This window comes from Vulpes lagopus, chromosome 15, assembly GCF_018345385.1.
Source record: "Vulpes lagopus strain Blue_001 chromosome 15, ASM1834538v1, whole genome shotgun sequence".
NCBI lineage: Eukaryota > Metazoa > Chordata > Mammalia > Carnivora > Canidae > Vulpes > Vulpes lagopus.
The window spans coordinates 24,934,126-24,961,435 of NC_054838.1; the positions used below are offsets into that span (position 1 = coordinate 24,934,126).

Sequence of the window (27,310 nt, forward strand, 5' to 3'; positions counted from 1 at the left end):
GTTTCTATTTAATTCTTTATTCCCTCATACTTCATAGTTTATAAGGTTTATTCATATGAAAGGCAAAAACCTAATAAAAAAAAAAAAGCACAATAAGCCAAATTAAAGTGCTAAAAGTAGGAATGTGGGGCTGAGGAAGAACCTGAGCATGGAAGAGGGACAAGGAACTAACTTTCTACCTAATCAGTTCTTATCATTCAAGGAAGGACAGAGAAGGCTCCTTAGCAGGAAGGAGTTCCTTTCTCTTCTGCAGCTTCTAGCAAATAAATATAATACAAAATAAATATACTTGTTAGTTGTATTTATTAAACCCCAGGCCACATTTCTTAATTCTCTATATTTATTTGTAAAATTTTCTTAGTCTTTTAATCCTTTCCTTAAAAGGAATCCCTGCTTAAACAAAGGAGAAATAGGCTCACATTCAACCAAACTTAACTGAGCACCTATTACGTTTCTGAATTAGATTTTTTTTTCCCTAGGCAGTTTCTCATTTAATTCTCAAAAAGAATCTTTTTTCTAAAGTATTATTGGCTGCCACCCTTTTTTTTTAAACAACCTAGTAAATTGAGAATCATACAGTTAAAATAACTTACAAAGGTCTTACAACTAAAAAGCAAAAGAAAAAAATAGAGGAGCCAGGATTCAAACTCAAACTTTCTTTCTTATCTCTCTGAATCTCAATTTCCTCATCTGCAAAATGGAAATAACATTATCCATCCTCAAAGGTTGATTTAAGGGAACAACAAGTGTTGGAGAGGATATACAGAAAAAAGGAACCCTCATGAACTGTTGTTTCATGCAACCTGGTGCAGCCTCATGGCAAATAGCATGGAGGTTCCTCAAAAATTTAAAGACAGAATTACCATATCATCCAGTAATTTCACTACTGGGTATTTACCCAAAGAAGATGAAAACATCAATTGGAAAAGATCTATGCACACCCATGTTTATTATAATAGCCAAATTATGGAAGCAGCTCAAGTGTCCATCAGTAGTAGAATGGATAAAGATGTGGTATATATAGACAATGGAATATTATTCAGCCATTAAAAAGAATGAAATCTTGCCATCTGCAACAACATAGATGGATCTAGAGGGTACAATGTTAAGCGAAATGAGTCAGTCTGAGAAAGACAAATGCCAATGGATTTCATTCATATGGTGAATTTAAGAAACAGAACAAATGAACAAAGAAAAAAGGAGGGAAAAAAAAAAAAAAACAAAACCAGACTCTTAACTACAGAGAACAACTGATGGTTACCAGAGAGGAGGTCAGGATGGGTGAAATACATAAAGGGGATTAACAGTACACATCGTCATGAGCCTGGAGTAATGTACAGAATGGTTGAATCACTATATTGTATACCTGAAACTAATATAACACTGTATGTTAATTATACTGGAATTTTTTTTTAAAAAGATTGAGGTAGGAATTACCACATGCAAAGTGCTCAGATCAGTACCTGCTCAATAAACATCAGTTCTTTTCTTTCCTTCCTTCATGCTTGAATTGACTATTTGTTGGCTTATTCCAAACAAATTGCTGAAGTTGGTTCTGTTTAGCTGTTTTCTTTTTTAAGATTTTATTTTTGGGGGATCCCTGGGTGGCGCAGCGGTTTAGCGCCTGCCTTTGGCCCAGGGCGCGATCCTGGAGACCCGGGATCGAATCCCACATCGGGCTCCCGGTGTATGGAGCCTGCTTCTCCCTCTGCCTGTGTCTCTGCCTCTCTCTCTCTCTCTCTGTGACTATCATAAATAAATAAAAGTTTAAAAAAAAAAAAGATTTTATTTTTGGGATGCCTGCATGGCTCTGCAATTGGACGCCTGCCTTCAACTCAGGGCCTGACCCCGGGATCTGGGATCAAATCCCACATCGGGCTCCCTGCGAGGAGCCTGTTTCTCCCTCTGCCTGTGTCTCTGCCTCTCTCTCTGTCCCTCATGAATAAATAAATCTTTTTAAAAAAGATTTTATTTTTAAGTAATCTCTATATGCAATGTGGGGCTCAAACTCACAATCCTGAGATCAAGAGTCACATGCTCCACCAACTGAGCCAGCCAGGTGCCCCAAAGTTGACTGTTTTGCCAGGCTATCTTACTGGTTTGTCTTGGTCCCTCCAAACACGATGTGACTCTGGGATATTAGAAGCATTTCTGGCTCACCTGGCAGTTGGGATGCCCAAAGCAGAGCTCTTTATGCTCAGAGCATAAAGGACTAGTTTCCCTCCTCTATTCTCCCTTAGACAAACAGATGCATACGCAGGTGGAAAAAAATTTAAAGGCATAATTAGCTTAATTAACATAGAATGACAGAAATGAAAAAAGCCAGTGTTCTGGCCAGGCAGTAGGCTTCAGGGGAAACGAAAATTCTCTGGCTAGCAAAGTGAGGGGAGAAATAAGCATCTACCAGAGAGGAAAAGGAGTCATGGCCAAGTGGCAGGTACTAGGGAATGTCTAAAATGAAAGGTCAGCGTGCTTGCTTCAGCAGCACATATAATAAAATGGAAGTCAGCACCATCCACCAGAGCCCTTACTTACCTCTGATCTCCAGGACAGGTCAGGTACCCCGATCTATCAAACAAGAACTTGTATCAGACAAAAAGTCTAATTATGAGCTCCTCAAGGGCTAAAACTATAAGTTACATGGAGATCCCCAGGGCACAGAACAGTACAAACAGGCATTCATATTTGTTGAAATATAAATTAATGTGGACGTGAATAAAGTCCAGTTGAAAGGTTTTCTCCATCTTTTCCACAGTGTACTAGTATTATACAGGAAAGGTTCCTATCTTCATCTATCATTCAATCCATACCTCTTCATAAATATCCACATGCACAAAAACATAGTGCATCTGCAGATCATTTCCCAAAATGTTCTAGATAACCCACAACTGCTTCTAAAAAAAAGTGACAGCATATCCCAAATAAATCTTGACAGCTGCCGACAATCTTCAGGATAAAGTCTATACATCTTAACCTACATGTAAGGCCCTTATGCAAATCAGCTCTTCCCTTTCTTTCCAAATAAACCTTTTCAAGAACTCTGAGCATCTGCTGAACATGAACCCACTGTCCCTTAAATATGCCCTGAAATCCTGCTTCAGTTCCACAAGATGCACGGCCACCAAACTTTGATTCACTTAAATTCCACCCAGCTTTCATGGGACAACTCAGGTCCCATTAACTTTACAAAGTCTGTTATAACTGTCCCAGATCACAGTGTTCATTTCTTTTAAGCTAGCATATGTAACAACCAGGTATACCCCTCATCTTTTAAGATTAAGATTCTTGGGATGCCTGGGTGGCTTAGCAGTTGAGTGTCTGCCTTCACGCTCTGGGCGTGATCCCGGAGTCCCAGGGTAGATCCCGCATTGGCCTCCTTGCGTGGTCTCTGCCTCTCTCTCTGTCATGAATAAATAAATAAAATCTTTAAAAAAAAAAAAAAAAGATTATTAAAAGTCTTAGCCTTTTCTTGATTTTCTCTCCCCACTCCCAAAAATGCCTAATCTACTTTGGGTGCCTATTCCTAGCAACCTAATCTGACCTAATCCTAGAAAGAACCCTAGATATATTTCTATCATAGCACCTGACTATGTATCTGACCTAATCCTATATAGAACCCTATATACTTCTATCATAGCACCTATTATACTTAATTATACTTCCTTATGTCTCATTACAGATTTGCTGCCCCTCCAGATCTGTGCTTTCTGATACAGCAGCCATTAGCCACACATAGCTACTTAAGCTCAAATAAGTTACTTAAAACTAAGTAAAATTTAAAATTCAGTTCATCAGTTTCACTAGCCACCTTTCAAGCACTCAAGAGCCACATGTGGCTGGCTGGTGACTACCATACTGGACAACACACATAAAACATTTCTATTTCTGCAGAAAGTTCAATGGGACAGTGCTGTGTCTAGATCATGTATGCTACCCAATGCCAGTCTAGCAGGCACTCTGGCAGCAACTTTGTTAATTCATTGTGGTAACCAAGCCCTTAGTAAATCCTAGTAAATGTCTCTTAAGAATGACTAATAGCTTGTTCTACCTTTCTTATTATTACATACCACCAGGACCTCTGTTTCATAAGTTTAATGGCCTTTATAGGCTAGATAGAATCAATGTAATAATTCATCATCATCCTAACTTAAAGAAAGAGGTAGGAACCACAATAGTTAGGGGTAATCAGAAAGCCTCTCTTTGGTCCTTCTCCTCAAACCAAAGCTCCACTACTTAATGTGAGACTTGGTAAAGAAGAGGGCTTAGTTCTTATTTCCTTTTTGGCATGTAATTAAACTCCAGATAATTCCAAAAGGAATTTTTTTCAAATATCAGAACAATTTTACAACTCAGCAGAAATAAAAACAGGGAGACAATGTTTGAAATTTATCACACTGTTTGGCCATGAATGAATATACCCTCACTACACTCTCTTTCCATATATAATCATTTGGCACACATTTTTCTGAGGACTTATTAAGGGCTAAGGGCTAAAAAAAGAAAGAAATTCTAGTAGCAAGTAGAAGCAAATTAGAATAATACAAAGTGGTAAGGGCTCTATGATTAAGGGGAAGTCCTGGGAGCTACGAAGAGCACTAAGAAAATACTGTGAACCCAATGGGGAGATGTGGTAGAGGGTGAGATAACCACAGGGAGGCTGCTCAAAAATGTGCTCAACTTTTAAAGGGTAATTAAGAGGCTGAGATATGAAGAAAGGGTGAAAGGTGTCACAAACAGAGACACTGGCATTGAAAAAGGTACAGGCAGGCATGTGACTTGGACAGTGAATGCCAAGTAGTTCAGTCTGGCTGGAGCAACAACAGAAGAAGTAAGATGTGAGGCTAATGAGGCAGGCAGAGGTCAAATCATGAAAAAGCTGTGCATGCTAAACTAAAGGATTTAAATTTTAACCTCAAAGTTATAGGAAACCCATGAAGGTTTTAAAGCAGGAAAAAGGAGGGTAATCTATATTCAACAAAGTTCACAGAGAAGCAATATGGAAGATGATTTGGAGAAAGTAAGACAGGAGCAGGGAAGTTGCTGCAAAAAATGAAGAGAGAGTGTATTTTACCACCACCACCACCACCACCACAGCAACAACAAAAACTAGTTTAAAAAGTGATGAGATAGGGCCCATTTGATGCAAACAGTTTTAAACACAATCTATCTTAAATGAGTTTCTCTCCATTAGTCTATGCCTCTCAAAGCTGTAACACCATGATTCAATGATCACAACTACAAAAACAACTGTTAAAGTCAATTAGATAAACTCTAAAAATCTACACTGCACTCTTCTATTCAATAGCCATTCTTTGAACTAAACCTGCACATTTTTCTCTATTCCACTGCACACAATTTTGGAAAAACACTTCAGCCAGCTGAACACATATGTGCAGTGTGCAACAAGTGTAAACAATTTAACAGGAGTTTAATGAAACATTTCCTATTCTTTATTGGAAAAAAAATTACAAAATTCTAACATGGCAACATCAGGTTGCAAATTGACATTTTTAAATTAGTCTTTTTTTTTTTTAATGAACATGCCAATTTTTAAATCCCATCTGGTTGCATGGTGCAGCTGTCCTGAATGAATATAGCGTTTTCAGTTATGAGGCACTTGGCATTCAGAAACTGCCATGTGCCAGCAACAGATACAAGTACAGTACTTAAGAAGCACCTACATACTCTTACTGGTATGAGTCTATCCTGAAGTAGAGGGGACATATGGGGAAACAAAAGAAACAATCTCACAATTTTAATGCAGTATCTTTAGTTTTACCTCCTATTTCCTTAAAAGGCAATGGGCTCTGGGTGGCTCAGTTTGTACAGCGTGAGACTCTTGCTCATGAGTTCAAGCCCCACATTAGATGTGGAGACTACTTTAAAAAAAAAAAAAAAAAAGGAGGCAATGGACTCTAATAACTTTGATCCTATAGTTCCTTAGCCTAGAGAGTTTTACCTACCCCTCTTGTCTTGTACCAACAAAATCTTAAGAACAAAGGCTTTGGGGTGCCTGGGCGGCTCAGTCAGTTAACAGTTTCCCCCTTCGGCTCAGGTCATGATCTCGTGGTCCTACACAGTGGGGAGCCTGCTTCTCCCTCTTCCTCTTCCCCTCCCCCCTGCTTGTGCTTGCTCGCTCGCTCTCTCAAATAAATAAATAAAAATAAAAAGAATGAAGACTTTGGAATTGGACTAAAACCAGGTTCTGTTCTATCTCTTACAAACTATATGAACTTAACACATTACTTAATCTTTCCAAGCCCAATTTCTTCATGTGTAAAATGGTAACACCTAACCTGGCAGAGTTGTGGTGAAGATGATAGAAATAAAGGTATTTCTTTATTTGCTGTCTTCCTCCCTAATACTTATTAGAAAACTTCATAAATACCAGTAGAAAACCTCATAAATACCTGTTGACCAGTTGAATAAATAATGGCTGGATGCATGAACTGAAGATATAGTTCTGTGACATGAGGAATACCTTTCTGAATTTATTACACAACTGTCACACAGTAGCCAGTCATTCAGTAAGAATGTATTGTTTTGTGGATCATTCATCCCATCAAGCCTGTTTGATAAGCAGGGGAAGTACTTTTGCAGGCCTGTTTTACAGAGAAGAAACAGAGTCTTAGAGCCATTAAAGGTTAAGATCACTCACTGAGGGTAAGAACTAGAATAGAATCACCTTTTATCTCTCAGAAACCAATTCTGGGAGGGCCTGGGTGGCTCAGTTGGTTAAGTGTCTGACTTCAGCTCAGGTCATGATCTCAGGGTCCTGGGATAGAGCTTCAAGTCCAGTTTCATGCTCAGTAGGGAATCTGCTTGCCCCTCTCCCTCTGTCTCTGCCCTTGCTCCAGTCTGTGCTCTCCCTGTCTCTCAAATAAATAAAATCTTAAAAACAAAAATAACTAATTCTAGATTTTTTTTTTCCACTCTGGCTTGCTCTCCCTATGTATTTTAAACATTACCTATGGAATCAGTCAAGTTTTTCCAAATCTCTGTGGTTACAAAAAGAGACCTCTGAGTAAAAAAAATATAACCAGTGGATGATGGGAAAGTAAAGCAACATGACCAAATAAGGAAAAAGTCAGTATGAGGAAAAGCAAAGACTAGATTTTATTTGCCTAAGCACAAAGAAACCAATTAAATCTGAAACTAATAAGAGCATAAAGCCCTAACTATGACAAGTGAGGACAGAGGACACTTAGAGGGTCAAATATGAAGTATGAGGGTTACAGGCACTCATCCCCTTCTGTAAAAAGCATGACTAAATGCAGTCTCTCTGGGGAGTATTCGTTCTTTCATTTAACAAATACTGAGTCCCAACAATGAACTAGATCAACTTGACAGTAAGTAGCAAGAACCTTAAAAAATTTATAGCTTTGCTCCAATTACAATATCCCTAATTTTTTATCAGAAGAAAGCTATAAAAAAATACAGATCTAGGGATGCCTGGCTGGCACAATTGGTAGAGCATGTGACAACTGATCTCAGAGTCCTGAGTTCAAGCCCCACATTGCGTGTAAAACAGAGTTTTAAAAAAAAAGCACAGACCCAAACTTTATAACTAAAGATCCCTATCACAATGTTATTTATAGTATCAAAAATGGAAAGTAACCTAAATATCTAACAGTAAGGTTATGATTAAATAATGTCATGCAATACAATAGTGTACAGTTATTAAAACTGATGTTTAGAGATGCCCGGGTGGCTCAGTCAGTTAAACGTCTACCTTTGGCTCAGGTCATGATCCTGAGGTCCTGGGATTAAGCCCTGCATTGGGCAGGGGGGGGTCCCTGCTCAGTGGGGAGCCTGGTTCTCCCTCTGCTTCCCCCCCCCACTTGTGCTCTAACAAATAAGTAAAATATTTTTTTAAAAAAAGACTGATGTTAAAAAAAAAAAAAAAAAGACTGATGTTTAATAAAATATTTTAGGAGCACCTGGGTTGTTCAGTTGGTTAAGTGTGTGCCTTTGGCTCAAGTCATGACCTTGGAGTCCTGGGATGGAGTCCTGCATCAGGCTCCCTGCTCAACCTGCTTCTCCCTCTGCTCCTTCCCCCACGTCCCCTGCTTGTGCTTCTACACACTCTCTCTCAAATAAATAAAATCTTTAAAATAAATAAATAAAAATATTTTAATGACACTAGAAAATACTTATAACCAAATATTAAATTAAAACACACTCCACAAAACTCTTTCTATAATACGATCTTTATATACAATAAACAGGAGAGATGCCTGGCCAGCTTGGTGGAGTATGTGACTCTTAATCGCAGAATTATGAGTTCAAGTCCCACATCGGGTGCAGAGATTAAATACTTTTTAAGTTTAAAATAAACAGGGGGGGGATCCCTGGGTGGCGCAGCGGTTTGGCGCCTGCCTTTGGCCCAGGGCGCGATCCTGGAGACCCGGGATCGAATCCCACGTCGGGCTCCCGGTGCATGGAGCCTGCTTCTCCCTCCGCCTGTGTCTCTGCCTCTCTCTCTCTCTCTCTGTGACTATCATAAATAAATAAAAAATTAAAAAAAAAAAAATAAATAAAAAAAAAAATAAAATAAAATAAAATAAAATAAACAGGGGGACGTCTGGGTGGCTCAGCGGTTGAGTGTCTGCCTTCAGCTCAGGGTAAGATCCTGGAGTCCCAGGATTGAGTCCTGCGTCAGGCTCCCTGCATGGAGCCTGCTTTTCTCTCTGCCTGTGTCTCTGCCTCTCTCTGTGTGTCTCTTGTGAATAAATAAATAAAATCTTTAAAAATAAATAAATAAAATAAGTAGGAAAAAAATTTTTTTAATGCTCAAAGTTTGAAAAGTTAATCTCTGCATGGTAGAATATAGAGAGACTAGGATTTGTCAAGTTTTCAGTAAAGCAAGATTTGTCAAGTTTTCAAATTTTCCATTATAGGCATTTTTCAAAAGATCACAGGGTAGAGGAGATTTACAGAAAAAAAAATGAGGATGTTAAATGCCATCAGGACTGATTCCAAGATCTTTGGAATCTCTGCTGGTTAGAAGGATATAAAGGCATATTATTTTTATACAAAAGGATTATGTTAACCCTATTGAGAACTGACACAACTATAAGGGTGAAACACAATGGGGCAGCAATAAAGAGGAAATCCAATCAGATTCCTAGGAGGTCACTTTCATTCTGGAATATCCTCAGCAGCAAGGCCAAGTTCAACAAGTGAGGTGAGGAATGAACTTTGAAGGAAGAAGAGGATGGCAGAAATATAGCTAAAACCTAGTGCTAAATTCTCTTGAGTTTCTTGAAAGCACAGAACCTGTCAATTACCATTCATTGCAATAAAGACAATGACAGAAGGCAGAAGCAAGAATGTAACAAAATAGCATAGACCAGGTCCAGGAAGGCTTCCCAGAAGAAAACCACTTTAAAACAGAAAGGTAGGGGATGCCTAGGTAGCTCAGCGGTTTAGCGCCTGCCTTCGGCCCAGGGCATGATCCTGAAGTCCTGGGATCGAGTCCTGCATCGGGCTTCCTACGTGGAGCCTGTTTCTCCCTCTGCCTGTGTCTCTGCCTCTCTCTCTCTCTCTCTGTCTCTCATGAATAAATAAATAAAACCTTAAAAAAAAAAAAAAAAAAAAACAGAAAGGCATGAACCTGGAGAAAGAGGAAAAGGCCATTCTAGGAAAAAGGGGTAGCCCAGAGAATAGAAACAATTTAACATGCCTGGGGAAAGGACATTCATTTCAGTATTGCCAGAGTACAAAGTGCTAGGCAGGCAGTGGTGAAAGATGTGGTTTCAGAAGTCATCAAGAGCCTGTCCCAGAGAACCTAAATGCCTTGAGTATTAGCCAAGTAGCTTCACATTAATCAACAAGGATACCAGCCCCAAAGAAACTCACTCCAGCAAAAGAGACTGGCAATGTGGTGAAGATAAGTGAAATCAGGTAGCACAGAAAAAAGCAACCAATCTAACCTGGAGCACATAAGGTTGAGGCAAAGTTACTACACAAAGTTAAGAGAAGATGCCAAAGTTGAGACACAAAGTCAAAATGGAGCTAAGGGCAATAATATCCAAGATGGTAGCACACTAATGATACCTGCCTGACACAAACACTGCAAATTAGGTAACCAGTCCTTCCTACAAAGAAGCAACCATTCTCATCACCAGAAAGTAAGCTTCAAGACCTCATTTGTTTTGTTCACTGTCATGTCTCCAACATCAAAAATATCAAGCACAAAGAAGTTGCTCTACAAATACTTGTGAAGAAAGAGACAGGGATGCTTACTGTTATATTAAAAAGCAATGGGAATTCATAATAGCCCAAAGGTAGAAGCAACCCAAGTGTTCATCAACAGATAAATGGATAAAAAAAACTGGGGATCCCTGGGTGGCTCAGCGGTTTGGCGCCTGCCTTTGGCCCAGGGCGCAATCCTGGAGACCCGGGATCGAATCCCACGTCGGGCTCCCGGTGCATAGAGCCTGCTTCTCCCTCTGCCTAAGAGTCTCTGCCCCTCTCTCTCTCTGTCTCTGTGTGACTATCATAAATGAATAAAAATTAAAAAAAAAAAACCTGTGGTATATACATACAATGAAAACTTACTCAACTTTAAAAAGAAAGGAAATTCTGACATATGCTACAATATGGATGGACCCTGAAGACATTATGCTAAATGAAAAATATCAGCCATAAAAGGACAAATACTATATGACTTCACTCATACAAGGTCCTTAGAGTAATCAAATTCATAGTGACAGAAAGTGTAATAGTGGCTGCTGAGGGCTGGAAGGAGAAGGAAATGGAGAGTTACTGTTTAATGATTACAGAGTTTCAATTGTGCAATATGAAAAAAGTTCTGAAAAAAAAAAAAGAAAAAAGTTCTGGAGATGGATGGTTGCACAACAATGTGAATGTACTTAATGTCACTGAACCGGACATTTTTAAATGGTTAAAATAGAAAATTTTATATTTATATATTTCACTACAATTTTTTTTTAAATTACAAACACACCCAAAAAATGTTACTTTTAAAAAGAAAGCAACAGGGAAGTGCCTGGGTGATTCAGTTATTGAGCATCCAACTCTTGGTTTCAGATCAGGTCATGATCTCAAGGTTGTGAGAAGGAGCCCTGCATCAGGCTCCACGCTCAGTGAAGTCTGCTGAAGTTTCTCTTTCTCTCTCTGCTCCTCCAACGTGCATGAGTGAAGACACTGTCTCTCTCTCTCTCTCTCTCTCTCTCTCAAATAAATAAATAAATAAATAAATAATTTTTTAAAAAGGCAATCAAGCAAACAGGGAAAACAAAAAAAGTTAAAGAAGTAAAAGTATAACTAAAGACTAAGGCCAACCCTTAGGAGCTTGGAGGCAAAGACAAACAGCACTGTCTCTTAAATCCCTCCCTTCAACTGCTATTTCCATCCACGTCCAATTTAGTAATTTTACATGCAACTGAGCCACAATTAAAAACAAATACTAAGTGTGGCATCCCCAAAGGCATCACAAACAGGCAAATCCATGGACAACCTGAGAGATGCATTATAAAAGAACAGTCTCATTGACTTTACCTTTTGTTTACCTTTGTTGGTAACAGAAAACAAGGGTCATTTACTGGAACACCTAATACATGCAGGGCACTGTGGTTGTTTTATGAACATTATCTCTAATTGTAGCAGTAACCTTAAAAGGTAAATGTTACAATTCTATTTTCATACTGAGTTATCTAGAATGAGGTACCTTTCTGTACTATTATAGAGGCCTAGGCCCCCAACCTGTCCTGTCCTCCAGCTCTGCAGAAGTTATCAGCTGGGAGTACCTAGATTAAGTAAGTACCAAATACTTTCTAAGTAATTCCTGATAGCCAGATATGCAGATGCTCTAGACCCTGGCCACTGAAGGAGGAAAAGAAGAGGAGCTCACTACATGTGTTTCAGACCCTAAATTGACCCAGCAGAACAGAATTACACAGTTGTAACAGTGTTTCCTCCAGGAGTTTAGTGCCACTGGCACTACCTAAAGTATCAGTGTTACTTAACAAAAGCTTCAATGACTAATAGCCCTCACTCCCTTTCCTCCTCTATGTCAGCCCTAGAAATCATTACCAGCTCTAGTCTCCTTCTGGCCCATTTGCCCTCAGGTCCCCCCCCTCCCATCTGTGACACCCCCAATACTTCCAAGTTCAAGGCTAATCTAAGAAAGCTCTTTTCTGCTTCCATATGCCTTTCAAAACATTCCAATCCTGCTCAGTCCTCTACTAGGTGACATCTAATACTAATATTAAACTTAAGCCTGCCATGTAGGCTTTGCGAAGAGACGGTCTCTTCCCATCCTTTGGTTTCCCCCTCAGGATTAAGAGGCCAGCTAGATCAGTGTTTTCAAACTGGTCTTTAGAGAACTAAGGGTTATGAAAAGGTACCCAGGACCAGAAGAAGTAAACAGAAGGGGGATACAAAGGAATAGTTATAAGCCCCACCCCAACCAGAGCAGCTCTCATTTGATCTCTTTGTATTGAGCCTCCTGTAATATTTGGTAGAAAGAGTTCTAGCCGTCTTAAGTGTTAAGAATTAGATGATCAGTAATATCCTTTTCAGATTAACATTCTATTTTTCAATAAAACAGATATCACCTCAACAAACCCTCATTAATCACTTCTTAGTTCACAAAAGTTACAAATGACCTTCACACCAAAAATCCAATGGAAATTTTATTTTTATTTGATCTCTCAGCATCATTTAGCATTGTTGTTTATCTCCTTATTGAATCCCTAGGCTTCTGAACATTACATTCTCCTAGTTTTCTCCCTATCTCTATGTCTGTCCCATCTCTGCTTTCCAAGGTTATCCTCTTCTTCCTAGTGATTAAATGTTTAAGATTATACCATTCCCTATTCTTTTCTTCCTCTGTGCTTCCTTCCTAGACAATCTAATCTATGTCCATGGCTTTATTTACCATCTAAATACCAAACACAACCAATTTTTCTACAGACCATTACCTTTCTCTAAGTTCCAGGCATGCTTATCTGACGTCATCTTTTGGATGTCTTAAAGTCACTTCAAATTCAACATGTCCAGAACCGAACTCATAATATTCTGTCCCAAAGTGGTCCTTTCCAGTATCCCCATTTCAGGGAAAGACACCACCATCTACTCCTTCAGGAACTTGGAGTCATCCTTAACACTCCCTTCTCCTCTACCTCCAATATATAATTTACCACACAGTTCTATCAATTTCACCCAATAAATCTCTCTTCCATTTCTCATCTCTACCTGTCATCCTCTGCATCCAACCTACCACCTTGAGTCTCACACAAACCACATCCATGCAATAGCAGCATTGCATTGATTGGTACTCTTCTCTAATCCTTTTGGCAATTGATTCTTAGACACAACACCAAAAGCATGAGCAATAAAAGAAAAAATAAATTGGAATAAATTGGACTTCATCAAAATTTAAAACTTCTGGTAGCCCTGGTGGCGCAGCGGTTTAGCGCCTCCTGCAGCCTGGGGCGTGATCCTGGAGACCCTGGATCGAGTCCCACGTCGGGCTCTCTGCATGGAGCCTGCTTCTCCCTCTGCCTGTGTCTCTGCCTCTCTGTCTCTATGAATGGATAAAAAAAAAACAAAAAAAAAAAAAACAGAAAGGCATGAACCTGGAGAAAGAGGAAAAGGCCATTCTAGGAAAAAGGGGTAGCCCAGAGAATAGAAACAATTTAACATGCCTGGGGAAAGGACATTCATTTCAGTATTGCCAGAGTACAAAGTGCTAGGCAGGCAGTGGTGAAAGATGTGGTTTCAGAAGTCATCAAGAGCCTGTCCCAGAGAACCTAAATGCCTTGAGTATTAGCCAAGTAGCTTCACATTAATCAACAAGGATACCAGCCCCAAAGAAACTCACTCCAGCAAAAGAGACTGGCAATGTGGTGAAGATAAGTGAAATCAGGTAGCACAGAAAAAAGCAACCAATCTAACCTGGAGCACATAAGGTTGAGGCAAAGTTACTACACAAAGTTAAGAGAAGATGCCAAAGTTGAGACACAAAGTCAAAATGGAGCTAAGGGCAATAATATCCAAGATGGTAGCACACTAATGATACCTGCCTGACACAAACACTGCAAATTAGGTAACCAGTCCTTCCTACAAAGAAGCAACCATTCTCATCACCAGAAAGTAAGCTTCAAGACCTCATTTGTTTTGTTCACTGTCATGTCTCCAACATCAAAAATATCAAGCACAAAGAAGTTGCTCTACAAATACTTGTGAAGAAAGAGACAGGGATGCTTACTGTTATATTAAAAAGCAATGGGAATTCATAATAGCCCAAAGGTAGAAGCAACCCAAGTGTTCATCAACAGATAAATGGATAAAAAAAACTGGGGATCCCTGGGTGGCTCAGCGGTTTGGCGCCTGCCTTTGGCCCAGGGCGCAATCCTGGAGACCCGGGATCGAATCCCACGTCGGGCTCCCGGTGCATAGAGCCTGCTTCTCCCTCTGCCTAAGAGTCTCTGCCCCTCTCTCTCTCTGTCTCTGTGTGACTATCATAAATGAATAAAAATTAAAAAAAAAAACCTGTGGTATATACATACAATGAAAACTTACTCAACTTTAAAAAGAAAGGAAATTCTGACATATGCTACAATATGGATGGACCCTGAAGACATTATGCTAAATGAAAAATATCAGCCATAAAAGGACAAATACTATATGACTTCACTCATACAAGGTCCTTAGAGTAATCAAATTCATAGTGACAGAAAGTGTAATAGTGGCTGCTGAGGGCTGGAAGGAGAAGGAAATGGAGAGTTACTGTTTAATGATTACAGAGTTTCAATTGTGCAATATGAAAAAAGTTCTGAAAAAAAAAAAAGAAAAAAGTTCTGGAGATGGATGGTTGCACAACAATGTGAATGTACTTAATGTCACTGAACCGGACATTTTTAAATGGTTAAAATAGAAAATTTTATATTTATATATTTCACTACAATTTTTTTTTAAATTACAAACACACCCAAAAAATGTTACTTTTAAAAAGAAAGCAACAGGGAAGGCCTGGGTGATTCAGTTATTGAGCATCCAACTCTTGGTTTCAGATCAGGTCATGATCTCAAGGTTGTGAGAAGGAGCCCTGCATCAGGCTCCACGCTCAGTGAAGTCTGCTGAAGTTTCTCTTTCTCTCTCTGCTCCTCCAACGTGCATGAGTGAAGACACTGTCTCTCTCTCTCTCTCTCTCTCTCTCTCAAATAAATAAATAAATAAATAAATAATTTTTTAAAAAGGCAATCAAGCAAACAGGGAAAACAAAAAAAGTTAAAGAAGTAAAAGTATAACTAAAGACTAAGGCCAACCCTTAGGAGCTTGGAGGCAAAGACAAACAGCACTGTCTCTTAAATCCCTCCCTTCAACTGCTATTTCCATCCACGTCCAATTTAGTAATTTTACATGCAACTGAGCCACAATTAAAAACAAATACTAAGTGTGGCATCCCCAAAGGCATCACAAACAGGCAAATCCATGGACAACCTGAGAGATGCATTATAAAAGAACAGTCTCATTGACTTTACCTTTTGTTTACCTTTGTTGGTAACAGAAAACAAGGGTCATTTACTGGAACACCTAATACATGCAGGGCACTGTGGTTGTTTTATGAACATTATCTCTAATTGTAGCAGTAACCTTAAAAGGTAAATGTTACAATTCTATTTTCATACTGAGTTATCTAGAATGAGGTACCTTTCTGTACTATTATAGAGGCCTAGGCCCCCAACCTGTCCTGTCCTCCAGCTCTGCAGAAGTTATCAGCTGGGAGTACCTAGATTAAGTAAGTACCAAATACTTTCTAAGTAATTCCTGATAGCCAGATATGCAGATGCTCTAGACCCTGGCCACTGAAGGAGGAAAAGAAGAGGAGCTCACTACATGTGTTTCAGACCCTAAATTGACCCAGCAGAACAGAATTACACAGTTGTAACAGTGTTTCCTCCAGGAGTTTAGTGCCACTGGCACTACCTAAAGTATCAGTGTTACTTAACAAAAGCTTCAATGACTAATAGCCCTCACTCCCTTTCCTCCTCTATGTCAGCCCTAGAAATCATTACCAGCTCTAGTCTCCTTCTGGCCCATTTGCCCTCAGGTCCCCCCCCTCCCATCTGTGACACCCCCAATACTTCCAAGTTCAAGGCTAATCTAAGAAAGCTCTTTTCTGCTTCCATATGCCTTTCAAAACATTCCAATCCTGCTCAGTCCTCTACTAGGTGACATCTAATACTAATATTAAACTTAAGCCTGCCATGTAGGCTTTGCGAAGAGACGGTCTCTTCCCATCCTTTGGTTTCCCCCTCAGGATTAAGAGGCCAGCTAGATCAGTGTTTTCAAACTGGTCTTTAGAGAACTAAGGGTTATGAAAAGGTACCCAGGACCAGAAGAAGTAAACAGAAGGGGGATACAAAGGAATAGTTATAAGCCCCACCCCAACCAGAGCAGCTCTCATTTGATCTCTTTGTATTGAGCCTCCTGTAATATTTGGTAGAAAGAGTTCTAGCCGTCTTAAGTGTTAAGAATTAGATGATCAGTAATATCCTTTTCAGATTAACATTCTATTTTTCAATAAAACAGATATCACCTCAACAAACCCTCATTAATCACTTCTTAGTTCACAAAAGTTACAAATGACCTTCACACCAAAAATCCAATGGAAATTTTATTTTTATTTGATCTCTCAGCATCATTTAGCATTGTTGTTTATCTCCTTATTGAATCCCTAGGCTTCTGAACATTACATTCTCCTAGTTTTCTCCCTATCTCTATGTCTGTCCCATCTCTGCTTTCCAAGGTTATCCTCTTCTTCCTAGTGATTAAATGTTTAAGATTATACCATTCCCTATTCTTTTCTTCCTCTGTGCTTCCTTCCTAGACAATCTAATCTATGTCCATGGCTTTATTTACCATCTAAATACCAAACACAACCAATTTTTCTACAGACCATTACCTTTCTCTAAGTTCCAGGCATGCTTATCTGACGTCATCTTTTGGATGTCTTAAAGTCACTTCAAATTCAACATGTCCAGAACCGAACTCATAATATTCTGTCCCAAAGTGGTCCTTTCCAGTATCCCCATTTCAGGGAAAGACACCACCATCTACTCCTTCAGGAACTTGGAGTCATCCTTAACACTCCCTTCTCCTCTACCTCCAATATATAATTTACCACACAGTTCTATCAATTTCACCCAATAAATCTCTCTTCCATTTCTCATCTCTACCTGTCATCCTCTGCATCCAACCTACCACCTTGAGTCTCACACAAACCACATCCATGCAATAGCAGCATTGCATTGATTGGTACTCTTCTCTAATCCTTTTGGCAATTGATTCTTAGACACAACACCAAAAGCATGAGCAATAAAAGAAAAAATAAATTGGAATAAATTGGACTTCATCAAAATTTAAAACTTCTGGGTAGCCCTGGTGGCGCAGCGGTTTAGCGCCGCCTGCAGCCTGGGGCGTGATCCTGGAGACCCTGGATCGAGTCCCACGTCGGGCTCTCTGCATGGAGCCTGCTTCTCCCTCTGCCTGTGTCTCTGCCTCTCTGTCTCTATGAATGGATAAGTAAAATCTTAAAAAAAAAAATTTTTTTTTAAACTTTTGGGGGTAGCCTGGGTGGCTCAGCGGTTTAGCACTGCCTTCAGCCCAGGGCCTGATCCTAGAGATCCGGGATCGAGTCCCGCGTCAGGCTCCCTGCACGGAGCCTGCTTCTCCCTCTGCCTGTGTGTCGCTGCTTCTCTCTCTCTCTCTCTCTCTCTCTCTCTCTGTGTCTCATGAATAAATAAATAAAATATTTTTTTAAAATTTTTTTTAAATTTAAAACTTTTGTGCATCAAAAGACATGATCAAGAAAGTGAAAAGACAACCTAAGAATGGGAGAAAAATATTTAGAAATCATATATCTAATAAAGTTCTGGTATCCAGACTATATAAAGAACTCTTATTATTCAACAACCAAAAGACAAAAACCTAATTTAAAAATGGGCAAAGGATCTGAGTAGATGATATTTCTCCAAAGATATACAAATGATCAACAAGCACATGAAAAGATGCTTAACACTTATCATAAGAGAAATGCAAATCAGAGCCATAGTGAGATTCCATATTACGCCCACTAAAATGGCCATTTGAGGGGAGAAGAAGTGGAAAGGAGGATATAACAGATGTTGGCAATGATGTGAAAAAATGTAAACCCTCATACATTGCTGGTGGGAATGTAAAGTGTACAACTGTTACAGAAAACAGCTTGGTAGCTCCTCAACAACTTACACAATTATTGTATGACCCAGCAATTCCACTCTTAGTTATAGATCTAAAAGAATTGAAAAGAGGTACTCAATTAATATATGTGCCCACATGTTAATAGCAGTACAACGACCAAAAGGTAGAAACAATCCAATGTCCACTATCATGTGGATAAACAAACTGTGATACAGTGTAATATTATTCAGCTATAAAAAGGAATGAAGAAGTACTGATACATGTGAAAATGTGGATTATTCCAACTGAAAGACGCCAGACACAAAAGTGCACATATAGTATGATTTCATTTACACGAAAATATCCAGAATAGGTAAATCTAATGAGACAGAAGCACACTGGAGGTTGCCAGTGGATGGCGGTAGGGAAGAATGGGGAATGACCACTTAATGCATGGGTTTTCCTTTTGGGTTGATGAAAATGTTCTGGAACTAGATAGAGGTGGTTGCACAACACTGTACACATACTAAATGTCACCAAATTATTTACTCTAAAATGGTTAATTTCATGTTGAATTCAGGTGAATTTCACCTGAATCAATCAATCAATCAACTGGACAAGCAAACCCTCTCATCATAAGCCCACCCCAAATACTGAGTTGTTGCCTTTTCTTCCCATGGCCCAAGTTGTAACAATAGACAGAGTCTATTTCTGGATTCTTTTTTTTTTTTTTTTTTAAGATTTCATTTATGTATAAATGAGAGACACACAGAGAGAGAGAGAGGCAGAGACACAGGCAGAGGGAGAAGCAAGCTCCTTGAGGGGAGCCCAATGTGGGACTCCCTGGACTCCATGACCACGCTCCGAGCCTAAGGCAGACGCTCAACTGCTGAGCCACCCAGGTGTCCCTATTTCGTGATTTTCACCAGAAAAGAGAACAAGAGCTCCACAGAGTTGTCACAAATGAAAAGAACATAAAACCCTCAATAGCACTACTATAGCATTAAATAAATTCAAGTGGTTAGGTCTCACTTCAGGGAAGCTCAATGAAGGCACTTTTGCTAAGATTGAGGAGACACGAAGAGACAAAGAGAAAATTAAAATAACTGAAAGAATTATGTAGCTTTGAAAGTCTTCAAAATGTAAAATACATTTAAAAAAACAACTAATGCAATGTATACAAACAGCAAGTGTGAAAGGCTGGCCTTGACTAAGACTATCAATTCACCATGTGCTAAAAACAAATGTAGCTAAAGCAAACTGAGAGAAGTACTAGTATTTATTAAAATGGCCAAAAAAAATACAGTGGTAATACTAAATGCTGGCAGGGATGCAGAGAAACTAGATTTCTTATACATTGATGGTAAGAATGTAAAATGGTACAGCCATCCTAGAAAATAGTTTAGCAACTTCTTATAAAACTAAAAGTGGACTTACTATATAACCCAGCAATTATACTGTTGGGCATTTATCCCAGAAAAATAAAAACAAAAAACCTGTACACAAATGCTCATAAAGGCTTTCTTTGTAATAGCAAAAACCTGGAAGCAACCCAAATGTCCTTCAACAGATGAATGGTTAAATAAACTGGTACATCCGCATGATGGAATTCTATTCAGTAACAAAAGAGAGCAAAATAATGATATATGCAATAATCCAGATGAATCTCAAGGGCATTATGCTTAGTAAAGTCAATCTTAAAAAGTTATATCCTATATTATTCCACTTACATATCACTCAGAATGACAAAAGTATATAGATGGAGAACAATTAGTAGTTGCCAAGAGACAATGATAAGAATAGGCTGGGGGAGAAAGGGTAATGTATGCACAAATGTATACAGGACAGTACAAGGGAGTTTCTCTGTAGTGACAGAACCACCTCTATATCTTAATTGTTTTGGGAGCTGTACAAATCTATACATGGGATAAAACTGCACAGAGCTCTATACACATAAATGTATACATGTAAAAAATGGTGAAAAATGAATGATAATAAGGTCTGTAGTCTAGTTAACATATTGTACCAAGATCAATTACCTGGTTTTGATATTGTTCTGCATTAGATGTCACCACTGGGGAAAGTTGAAGGAAGGATACACAGGACTTTACGTCTATTTTCGCAACTTCCTGTGAATCTATAATTATTTCAGTATAAAAATGGATTTTTAAAAAGTAATGCAATTCAACAAACAATAACTGAATACCTATAACATGTCAGGTTTTGTGTAAGGTGCTGCATTCTGTAATGAAATGTTATTCATCAAAAAATTATATAGGGGGCGCCTGGGTGGCTCAGCAGTTGGGGGCCTGCCTTCAGCCCAGGGCCTGATGCTGGAGACCCAGGATCGAGTCCCACGTCGGGCTCCCCACGGGGAGCCTGCTTCTCCCTCTGCCTGTGTCTCTGCCTCTCTCTCTGTCTCTCATGAATAAATAAAATCTTAAAAAAAAAAAAATTATATAGTACTCAGGGTGGCCCGGGTGGCTCAGCGGTTTAGCGCCACCTCCAGCCGGGGGCCTGATCCTGGAGACCCAGGATCAAGTCCCGCGTCGGGCTCCCTGCATGGAGCCTGCTTCTCCCTCTGCCTGTGTCTCTGCCTCTCTCTCTCTCTTTCTTTCTCATGATTAAATAAATAAAATCTTTTTAAAAATTATATAGTACAATGTTGTCTAAAACCAAAATTTCTTCAATTTTGATATCCCTGACTTGATTCACTTTAAAAATTAAGTTATTTTTAAAAAATTAAGTTATTTTTTTGCTAAGACTAATATATTAACTATTTCTCTTATTGTTGTTTTTTTTTTTTTTTTTATGATAGTCATACAGAGAGAGAGAGAGAGGCAGAGACATAGGCAGAGGGAGAAGCAGGCTCCATGCACTGGGAGCCTGATGTGGGATTCGATCCCGGGTCTCCAGGATCGCGCCCCGGGCCAAAGGCAGGCGCCAAACCGCTGCGCCACCCAGGGATCCCACTATTTCTCTTATATGGCAACTATCATAACCTTAATTTATTATTAACACACTTAAATTCATTATTACTAATGTATGCCAAAGCACATTCTTTATACCATTAACAAATATATCAAGAGTTCAGAAATATATTATCAGCCAAAAAGACCCTGGATGGTGTAGAAATATGTGAGCTGGAGAGGAAAAAAAAAGTCATTTATGAAAAAAAAAAAAAAAAACTGAAAGAGTAAGTACATTTGAACATATAGTAGGATAGGAGGAAAAAGTAGCTTCTTAGAGTATCTATCCTGAGAAATGGGACTGAGCCAGACCACAAAGGAGGGTCTTGGCAGAAGATATAACTGATATAAAAAATGAGAAGCCGATCCTACAAGAGGAGTCTCTGAATGCCTATGTGTTCGGTTGATCTGAGCTCCTACCTGAAATCCCCATTCTAGCCAAAGAGATCTACCTGCTGGACTCCCAACATATCTATTGCTCTGCAGGGAAGTCTTTCCTCTTCATGCAGGCTAAAAGTGGTCTCTAAGCTCCTAAAAGTGGTCTCTTCAGCTCCTAATTGCCTAAGTATAAATTAAGTACCACCTCTGGGAATTTACCCTATATTATTATAAACTATAGCTTGTAGTAATTTTAATCCATCTCTCATATGAGTAGGACCTTACAAAAAGGCAATGTATTAACATGGAATAAAACATGTAAACCAAGATTATTTGGTTCAGGTTTCATGTCAGTAAAGCTATATGTCCATACTATTCTGAATAGTATGCCTGAATGATATGCCTGAATCTGAATATTCAGATATGCCTATGCCTGAATGATAACTCATAAATGTTAAAATGATTTCCCAGAGGAAATGTGTTAATTTCTCCTTTTAAGTCATCTTTCTTTCCCAGGCTTCCAGGAAATTCAGAAAAGTAAACTTGTAACTCATCTACAGCAAGTGGACACACCCATGCATAATTCTATTTTCATTAATATGGAATAACTTTTTATAGTATTTTATTAAATTACTATTGTAAGCCACCCTAAATTCTTTGTGGAAAAGACCATACAAACTCCGTAAGCTCAACTATATCCTTATAAGCATATTAAAATTATGCCTATAGGACTGAAAATGACATAGCCAATCCACTTAAAAAAATCCATAAACCAAGATCCTTATCAGGCTTCCTTTCATTACTGAAATGACTTTACTTTTATATCTGTATCATTTAACTAAGGGGTAAAAAGTGACATTTCACTCACTTTGGACAATAAAGAAAATTTGGGGTAATTTAAGTATCCTCTTAAACTATAGGATTTTTGTTCTTGCAGTACAACGCTGCAATTTTAGAAAGGATTGTGATTCAAAATATTACAGAGAAATATTTATAGCAGTATGGCCTTTTTTTTAAGATTTTATTTTTAAGTAATCTCTACACCCAATGTGGTGCTCAAACTTACAACCCTAAGATCAAGAGTTGCACGCTCCTGTATGACCTCTCTCCATCACTCTGACCCTTATCATAAATGGGAGAGTAATACTTATCATGATGGGCTCTTTTGGGGATTATAAAAAATGATATATGCAAATCATCTAGCAGGTCCTCAGCAAGTTGTATCATCTGCTTCAGACCTTGGTCTACAATCCAGATGTCTTGCTTCAAGGTGAAAGTGTTTTTCACCATAGAATAAAGTCTATAATACCAGTTAGACTTCTTCCATTTGATTTCTTGCTTAATCTGGTTTCAAACTTTAAAGCTCAAAAAAGAACTAAAGATTACTGGTACGCCCAGGTGGCTCAGTGGTTGAGCGTCTGCCTTTGGCTCAGGGCATGATCCCAGAGTCATGGGATGGAATTCCACATCAGGCTTCCTGCATGGAGCCTGCTGCTCCCTCTGCCTGTGTCTCTGCCTCTCTCTCTGTCTCTGTCACGAATAAATAAATAAAATTTAAAAAAAAAAAAAAAAAACCTAAAGATTACTAACAAAGTGGAACATGGGCAAAATATTCCCTGGGCATATTTAGCAAGGCAATTATTCACAAAGGACCAGGGAGGGAGAATTTACTAAGCTATTCAATAGGATATCACCATACTATTCACTACTCTTGTGACCATAATTTCCAACACCACTACTCTCTCTATCTTTTATTATTTAATACTGATACAATCAATGGATTGGAGAAATGAATGAAAGCTTGTGCCAAGACAAGTTCGCATGTGGCCTTTCAAGCAACTACAGACCAACACTTCATTTCTTTTTTTTTTTTTTTAATTTTTATTTATTTATGACAGTCACAGAGAGAGAGAGAGAGAGGCAGAGACACAGGCAGAGGGAGAAGCAGGCTCCATGCACCGGGAGCCCGACGTGGGATTCGATCCCGGGTCTCCAGGATCGCGCCCTGGGCCAAAGGCAGGCGCCAAACCGCTGCGCCACCCAGGGATCCCCAACACTTCATTTCTATCAGGTACTTACTTGTCATTCATCTCCAATACTCACCTAAGCCAGAATGCTCTGAAGTATCAATCACTCCATTTTCCATCATAACACAGCCAACAGGTCAGCTCTCTCACCTATTAACTGATAACCTACCACTGAAGACATATCTAGGAGCTATCTAATAGGTAGTACTATCAGCTAAGTGTTGTTTAGAAATAATTTATGTAGAATGCCTATACAGGTACAGCCTACAGAAAATAACGGTAAATAACAATAAACGGTAGATGCTACTGTCATCATTAATAACTATTCATGAATCCCCACTATTCTACCAACATTGTACTGAGCACTAGGGGGAAACGACAAGCATAGATGCATTCTCACTCTCAGAGAGAGTATATAATCTAGTTGAGAGAAAGCAAGGTAACTGTTATATATAAATATATAATTAAATGGTAAATTGTGGAATTGTGTGCCATAAACTACATGCTGAATGAAACCAGAAAGCTTTCCTTCTATTAATCCACAAAAACTCTTGAGTCAGGCAGAGCAGAAATCATAATTCTCATTTTAAAGAAAAAGAAACTGAGCCCGAGAAAGAAAAAAATTCCTATTGTTCATAGAGATCATTTTCACACAATTAACAAATTCTAGGCCACGCACCATGCTAGGTGCAGAAGAGAAACAGATCAGTTAGGACTCTTTTCATTATAGATGACAGAAAACTTACTCCAGATTATTTTAAACAATAAGTCTAATTATTGGTTTCATTAACTGAAGCCCAGCATTAGGGAAGATTAGGGAGGAGCCTCAATTCAGAACTCAAAGTCATCATCTTCATCTCTTTAGCCTCCCTACCTTGATGTTGGTTGTTTTGTTTTGTTTTGTTTTGTATGTTGGTGGTTTTTTTTTTTAATTTTTATTTATTTATGATAGTCACAGAGAGAGAGAGAGAGAGAGGCACAGAGACACAGGCAGAGGGAGAAGCAGGCTCCATGCACCGGGAGCCTGATGTGGGATTCGATCCCGGGTCTCCAGGATCGCGCCCTGGGCCAAAGGCAGGCGCCAAACCGCTGCGCCACCCAGGGATCCCTGTATGTTGGTTTTATCACAAGCCTGACTCTCTTATTATGGTGGCAAAGTAGCTTAATAGCTTCTAGTCCTCATAAAAGCTAACCTTCTAGTCCAATAAGATTCAGTCAGAGAGACTCTTGTAGTAGCTCCCACAAATGTCCTAAATATCCAGTTTAGACCAGCTTGGAACATACATATACCGCTAAACCAATTACTGTGGCCAGAGGAATGTGATGTGCCAATTAGCTTGGGCCCAGCTCAGATACATCAGAGCTAAAAAGTTCCTACCCATAACCACACAGAGCAAAATGGGGGAGACGTTGTTCCTAAAGCCAACATCTGAGGCCATTACCAAGATTGGCAGAAGCTAAAGAAGCAAACTATAAATGTCCACTACAAGGAACCCTGTGACTATGCTCTCATGGAAGAGATCTTAAGGCAACGGCTTGCAAATAAAGAGTTAGTGGTATGGTTCTACTGAGAAAGAAATATTAATTGCAGTACAATATTGTAAGTATCACCATAGATATGTGAACAAAATGTCACACCATTCAGAAGTAAAAAGGCACTAATGCCACCTGGGGTACTCAGGGAAGTCTTCATAGAGGTGATATATTACCCAACCTCAGTCCTAAAGAAAACAGGTGAGGAAGCAAATCCCCAGCTATGATAGCACAATCAAGGTTTTCTGACTCCTCTCAGCCTTTCCACTACAAGGTCCTAATGGTATGAGAGGAAGATGGTACTGAGGTATCACTGGAGGTGACTGCCACAGAAGCTCATTTAAACCAGATATGATAACTGGTCAGTACTTAAATACACTGAAAAGGCCTTGTCTATATAAGCAGCAGAACCACAAAGACCCTGCCAACCCTACTGAAAGATGTTCAACTAGTGCAGCCCGGGTGGCTCAGCGGTTTAGTGCCGCCTTCAGCCCAGGGCATGGTTCTGGAGACCTGGGATTGAGTCCCACATCAGGCTCCCTGCATGGAGCCTGCTTCTCCCTCTGCCTGTGTCTCTGCCTCTCTCTCTCTCTCTCTCTCTCTCTCCCTCATGAATAAATAAAATCTTTAAAAAAAAAAAAAAAAAGATGTTCAACTAGATAGTTATGACCCAAACATGGAACTAGATAATCTGTCATTTCCCAGCATGTTAGCCTCTTCACCTACTACCATGCCACCACTTTTGCACTATATGTATAAAGGTTGAAAGCTCAAAGACAAAAGTACCAAACAGACTATGCTGAGGCCACATTATCATATGACAAAACAAGTTAGGAGAAAATCCCACAAAACTGACATCTTCATACATGCAGTTTATGCTTATCGAGATAGCATGATAAACCAAAAAGGAGAGTTTGGGGCCCCCTTCAGTCTCCACCACTTACTAATTGTGTAACCTTGGGCAAGCCACCATTCTAACCCTCAGACTCCTCACCTGTCAAATGGGAAACATAAGTATAACACCTTCCTTTATGGAGCTACTACAGAAGAAATGTAGGGCAGCCCGGGTGGCTCAGCGGTTTAGTGCTGCCTTTAGCCCAGGGCGTGATCCTGGAGACCTGGGATCGAGTCCCACATCGGGCTCCCTGCATGGAGCCTGCTTCTCCCTCTGCCTGTGTATCTGCCTCTCTCTCTCTCTGCCTGTGTGTGTCATAAATAAATAAAATCTTTTTTAAAAAATGTATAGAAAGCAAGGGAAAGTACCTGGTCAAACTGTAAAGCACTGTGTGTCAGTTATTATGTTAAATTTGTGAAATACTATTCAAAGTATTTTATGATTTCTCTTCTTATAAAGAACAAAAGCCTCAATGCTTTAAAACACAGGGACTTGAAGACAAAAATGTTTCCAGGGAAGGCTTATAATAAAAACAATACCACACTAAACATCGGTGATTTGTTTAAGAGCTGGTATGCAATTAAGAGGATTCCACTGTTTCACCAGGCTCTTGTGGCATCCAATTAAGTAATAATATGAGAGAGGAGCTCTTAATTACAGAGGAAAACTTCCACAAGCCAGTGACAGGTGTGCAGGGCTCAAGCTGAGACCAAAATAGTTGACTACAGCATTAATCCCCCCTTCCCTTTTTCCCAAAGACACTTAGTTTGCATGCAATTAGTTGAAAAGTAAACCAGACCAAATGACTGCTATATTTCAAGCTTTATTACTCTTTATCACATTAACATCCACCAACTGAGTTTTAAAGGATTAACAAGAAAACAGTAGATGGTTTAAATCCACAATAAGTGAGTTTCAGTGATCAGAAATGATAGTGTCCAAGCTGAGTTTACACTCATCACTAAGATGTTGCCATGTTTCCCAAAATTGTATCTATTGTAAACTGAAGCTATTCCTTTTTCACTTTCATATACTTTGTAAATAATCTAAAGAACTGAACCCACCTTTAAGGGGATACATTTTTTTTTCCAATTTGCCTACCTTTCCTCCAAAACCTCTTTTGTCCCTTGATTTAATCAATAAAATTAAAGTCAGGCATCTAACATTTATTTTGCACCTACAATGTTTTTAGCAGCATCTGTATAAAAGACAAATTAAACACATGCCTAAAATCCAAAGGAAAAATTATTTTCCCACAAGGCTGATTATTCTAAAGTCCAAGAGTGACCTTTCAAAGAAATGGACTCTTAAAA

General features: G+C 39.1%; 1 protein-coding gene across 5 annotated transcripts in view; it reads right to left on the reverse strand.

Moving 5' to 3' along the window:
• Positions 1-27,310, reverse strand: part of FAM168A (family with sequence similarity 168 member A) — a 188,587-nt gene that overhangs the window by 130,365 nt on the left and 30,912 nt on the right. The window contains exon 2 of one of the 5 annotated variants that reach the window (XM_041729940.1): positions 2,536-2,568. The exons of the other annotated variants lie outside the window; for them this stretch is intronic. The gene's annotated coding sequence lies outside the window, so the exon portion shown is untranslated. The remainder of the gene's footprint in view (positions 1-2,535; positions 2,569-27,310) is intronic. 5 annotated transcript variants of the gene reach the window in all.